The following is a 6,000-nucleotide window of genomic DNA, read 5'->3' on the forward strand; positions in this document are numbered from 1 at the left end:
CTGTAAGCCATTTTGAATGTAAACAAGATATTGCAGACAGTTCATCACTAATATGCTGAATCCTGAAGGAGTCATTACAGAAATGAAACCTAATTTCTCTATTAAAATATTGCCAATCGATCTTCTTTTCATACAAATGCACATAAATTAGATAAATCTTTGAGGGGAACATATATTTTTAATTTGCTCTTGGTTAGTATTTTTCTCAGACTTCCACAGTTTTCAAGACACGGTTTTTAGAAGATGCTGTATTGCTGCAGCCCCTTGTATTGTCTCTACTATTAATTTACTTATACATGATACAAGTACACCAATGAACTTGACTACTTAGTACCAAAAGCAATCCCATTTTAATGAATCAGCAAGAGGCTTTGTTGTGCTAATTCTTCCCCGTTGATTAATTCCCTTTCATTGAATTAGTGAAAGAAAATATGTGAATGCTTTGAAGCATATGTTCCATGAGATTAATTGAAATTCAGTTTTAAGGTATGTTAAGAGCACACCAAAAGGGGCATAAACTGCTTAATCTAGAAGTACTCACATGACTAATATGTAATTAGGTAATACAGTATAGTTTAGATGATTACTTTAATATCAATTTATTTGCAAGTGTCTCCTATAATGAAGGAAGAGTCTAACATAGTTAGGGAAGAGAACAGTATTTGTATATATTACTTTCTTTCTTCTACATTTAACTTTTCAGTGGGAAAAGTATGTATCCATTTTGAGCCTTAGATTTCTTCCATAATATTATGTGGCATAATTTATTTCCTAGCTGATTATAAGACTGTTCTTTAAGCAAGTAATGAGAAATCCAACCTTTAGTAGGTGATATTTTAAGATTAAAGATATTTTTCCATTTGTCACTTGGAATAAAAAGTACACAATCAGAAAAAAATAGTATATTGTATTGCATCTAATTTCACAAGTCAAAAATTTGCCACTAATAGCTTTCATCTTTATTTCAATACAAAATTAAAGTTAGGCAAATTAAGCCACTAAAAAGGCTTAATATTACAAATAGAGTATTTGTAAGAAAAGTAAAAGTTTGCTACTGAGAGTCTGTGTTAAAGAAAAAAACTTATCTTCCTAGGAGGGGCATGGTTTAAAAGGCAGGATTTCCCAGTGCCATGCCTCTATCCACCCTCCCCATCCGCGAACATAGAGTTTTTTGTCTGGGTTTCCTGTGCATGGGACAAGTGGAAAAATTCAGGTGGGCTTCTTTGTCCAAAAAGCCCAAGAAAAGCTCTGGGAGGAGGGGGCTCTGTTGCAGACCAAGCAGCCAATCTGGTATCAGAGTCAAAGGTCAATCACTCCAGAGGAAGTTTGAAAGAAGTCTTCTCATTGGACGAGAATATAAATGAGGAGGAATAACTCCAGGGTTAAAACTCTGCTGCTCCTTACCTATGTGGATATCCCCTCCAATTTCCCTCCCCCAACAGCATGGGGAGCTCACGCTCTTGCACGCTCGCGCTCGCTCTCTCTCTCTCTCTCTCTCTCTCTCTCTCTCTCTCTCTCTCTCTCTCTCTCTCTGTCTCTGCCTAATAAATCACTTTTCTGCAAAACTCTTTGGGTCCATGATATTTATTCACACGGTAAGCTCACTGCACCTCTGGGGTCCCTTTTCCCATTCTTCAGGGTGAGAGAGGCCAAGGACCTCAGAGGGGAACTAGGAGCATCTTTGGGATGCCCCCACTCCCTTCCCTGGTTACATGGCTTCTTCTCCATGAAAGTAAATTTTCCTAGCAGAAGCTTTTTATAACAACTACCTTTTTTGTTACTAATATGATCTAAAATAGAGTGTGCAAAAATATACTTCAAATGTGAATAAATTTGACACTATGTTAAAGTACAGAGAAAAATATCTATACAAAGAACCTAGAGAAGGTAAGCCTGACAATAAAATTCAGACACCAGAATGAAACATGCTGTTAAACAGCAACCTCTAGAAAGCTGTATGAACCCTGAACCCAGAAATTCTGCCTGATAGTACTTTAGAAGCAATGAGAGGAAGAAGCTCCTATGCTGCAATGCATTCCTCAGACTCAATAGTCTTTTGGATTTCCTTTACTCTTGTGGCTTCCGCACAAACCACAAGGTGGCCTTCCCTTTAACTTGCCTAAGGATTTCAAAATAGCTTTCTCACAATGAATAAAATATCAAATAAATTTTAAAAAGTTGAAATGTCTATTGCTGCCAAAAGAATGGCAAATACTCTTTGTACACAGCAGTAGATCACCATTAATGCAGGAGGACAGTACCTGGGGCACTAGTAGCAATGGACTGTGGATTCATCTGCCACTCTCGAGGATAAGGGTACAGACCAACAACCAGAGAGAACTGTCTCAGCAGTTGTCTGTATCCTCTTGTAGAAATCGTCACTACTTATTTGCTTACAGATGGTATTGGGTGAATAACATGGAATATACTGATATACAATGAGCACATGTCCTTAGGAATATTATTTAAATTTCTCTCATAAACTTGCCCTGTAGCTTGACCATCTACTAAGAAGGGTGAATAAAGGAGGACAAATGAGGAAAATTATGTCAGAATTACTTTATAACTTTCTCAGCCTTTGAAGTTTTGGGGACAACTTAATCATATATATTATTCATGCCTAAAATGTAAATACAGCCAGTAAATTGGATAAAGGAGGTTAAAGAGGTTAATCATGCTGATTTTTTTTTCCTAAAAAAATAACTGCATGATTTTTCTGTTAAAATTTACTAATATATTTTTATGAGGTCTAAGCCTTAAACGTTTTGAGGTGGTTTTATTACATTATTTCTGTTACAAAATTAGTTCTGGAACTAGTTTTCTCCCCCAACAAGTTTTCAGTTTTATTTGCTTTGCCCTATTTTGTATATTGATTGTCAGAATTATATTGGCAATTAGAATTTTTCCAAAAGCCAAAGAAGCTTTCACAAGCCAAATTATCCCCACTCTGAAAGGTAACATTTAAAAATACATGTCTTTTTCCTTACTGAAAGGAAGAAGCTATGTAGATAAACTTTGAATTTAGTGAATCTGAATGTCAGATCAAAAATTGAGCTTTTATCAAAGCTACAGAAAAGAGTTACCAGAGAGAATTTTTTTTTTTGGTCTGGAAAGAGAAGGATTACATTTGATCACACAAGAAGAAGTAATTGAACATTCTTCAGAAGGACTCTCCTCAAGTAAAACAGTTGTTAAACAATGATAAAAATGTAAGAATGTTTCAGATCGTCTTCATTGGCACTTTATTTTTTCTTTTTCTCATTGATTCAAGTAGACACATTTGTAGTTCACACTAGATTATACTATGACTAATCATTTTATATATCATTTTAGCTATCTAAGGCTCTGATTTGTCCTATATGAATAGCTAGTAAGTATGTCAAAGATGGCTAGCTTTTCAAATGGCCATGCATTCCCATCTCCAGGATCAATCCCTTATCTGGCACTCAACAGAATCCTAGTCCTTGTCTACCTTCTATACAATCCTCTAAAAGTAGGAGGAGTGATACTTTAGACATATAAGTAAGATCATGCTGCTACCACTACCACTATGCCCTCTAGGCCAGACTGAAATACCTGAAAAGTTTTCAATAGTCCTAGGATGAAAAGACAAATCCTTAAAATCTTGTGCACACCTTTGCAGAATCTGGCTACCCTTTTCCTTTTCTACCTTGTTTCTCACACATCCAAAGTCACCTCCAGCACCTTCTGTGCCGTTCCCACTGCTGGAATGTTCTGTCTTCCTTTATCTAATTAATTTCCACTCTTTTCTTTGATTTTTGCAACATTATGACTTCCTCATCTCCATGATTCAGTTAATATTTCCCAGGTTATGCTTTTATACATCATATAGAACTAACAGCTGCATTTTCTTTTTTTTAAATACAATTTTTTTGCCTGTCTTATTAAGCAGATTTATTTTTTTCTTCCAGTGTTTCTCAGATTCAAGTAGTCTGTTCAATACTTTTTAAAAATGAATAAAAGTACATAATTATTTTTCTTCTATTTTTGATTTTATAACAAAATGAATTTGACCACCTTCATTTGCAAATAATTTAATTACCTGAAAACAACTTTCAGTGTTTCTAAATTAGAATGTAGGTAAATTAAAACTGAAGGTTGTTTTTTTTTTGTTTCCCTGTATTTTTATAAACATTTTGATGTATTCAAGGCTTGGTAGGTCAGATTTTGACCCATTTAGAATATTAATATACAAATTAGGCTTCTTGGGCTAAACAGTCTTGGTAAGATTGTCTTCACATATCCTATAACTCCATATGTAAATATATTATTATTCACAATTAAGACTTTTGTTTTCTCACGAAGGCTGTTTTACCACAACTTATTCTTGAGCTTGTAGGCTATGTCCTTTAGAAGCTAAGTAAAATAATTCAAATTTTAGTTCTATTTATGTATAGTCCTTGTATTTTGTTTCTTTAACCTTTAAAGTTGGCACTTTCATTATTTTTTAAACATTTTTTTCTCTGTATATTTAATGGTTTTCTCAAGTACGTGCATAGCCTTAACTCACATTTACAGGTTTTTAAATGTGTATAAATGGCTGTCATAGATGATGTTTCAATTTCTGATCTGATATTTTTTAAAATGGAGTTTCTTATTTTCTGCTTACAAAGTGCCTTAATGCTCTTCTGGATAAAATTACCTTTTCTTCCCCTATTCTGTATTTTTGTTTTAAATTACCAAAGAGAAATGATTTGGCTCTTGTTTGTTTTATGTTACATCTTCAGTAAAATACTAAACACTCTCCAAAGACAAATATTTATTTTACTTAAAATAACTCAGGGTTTAGTTGACAAATGCTATTGTGCATGGGTTGGTGTATGGGTTAAATGCCAAAAGAATAATATACACCACTCTTCAATTTAATATTATTAGACTAACAGATTTATAGTCTACTCTGTCTCTTTATCCACTCTGGGTTTTGATACTCTCAGAGTTCATATAAGAATAAACTCTCCCAATACCACTATAGCTTTCTTTAACACATTGTTGAGTTGTGTTTTATCCTACTATAAATTATCTTTAAATAGTATCTCATTTTGTTTTCCGAAAAGTAAATTTTAAATGTACAATGGGCTTTTTTGAGAAGTCAATGGTAAACATCCTATTTTTTTCAAAACTAGAAAGGAATCTATGACTGTTATTATATTTTTTTGCTTGAGATTTGGATGGCTATGTAGACAGTAGCCTGGATGTCTATACTTCTTGAGCTTGTAAGATTTTTTTTCCAGCTATTATTCCATTAATGTCCCAGCACAAGACAAGAGACATACTAGATCACAACAAAATCTGTGAAAAGACATGGCTAAACATATTTTTAAATCAGTGAGAAATGGCCTACTAATCCAAAACGTCCAGCAAAGCCCAAACAAGTAAAATGAAATAAAGTTATGCAAAGGTACACCATCATTAAAATGTTAGGACCAAAGCATCTTAATACAAAATAAATTTATGTTAGTCTTTCCAATCATTTTCTACTGCTTGTCATTAGTATTATATGAGGGAAGCTACAAATTGCCAACTCTTAAAACAAATTCAGAAAGACTGTCTGATAGTCTTTTTGTGACTATCGGATACTTTGTGATATTTTTTGACTACGGCACAGATTCTCAATTTCCTGCTAGTTTGGGCTATTTATTAGAACCTCATTAACCACTTAAATTTTAGTAAAGCTACAGGGCAGGTAACAACAGCATGCTGGCTGCATACTCTATACCGTACTTCTGCAATGTTTCTTGTACCAGATAGTATTGCATTTTTCTGTTATTTATCTTGATGTTTATAATTGCATAATTGTATGGCATGTAAAACAAAATTTTGCCCAAAGCACACTGACCATTTTCTTATCCCTCTGTGTGCCTTTATCCAATTATTTGTACTTTTTACTTCTACTCTACAAATATCTTTTATTCCTCTATTTATAAAAAGCTTTTGAGGCCAGCTGTAGTAGCTCATGACTGTAATCTCAGCATTTGAGAG

The sequence above is a fragment of the Callithrix jacchus genome, chromosome 8 (assembly GCF_049354715.1).
Source record: "Callithrix jacchus isolate 240 chromosome 8, calJac240_pri, whole genome shotgun sequence".
Taxonomy (NCBI): domain Eukaryota; kingdom Metazoa; phylum Chordata; class Mammalia; order Primates; family Cebidae; genus Callithrix; species Callithrix jacchus.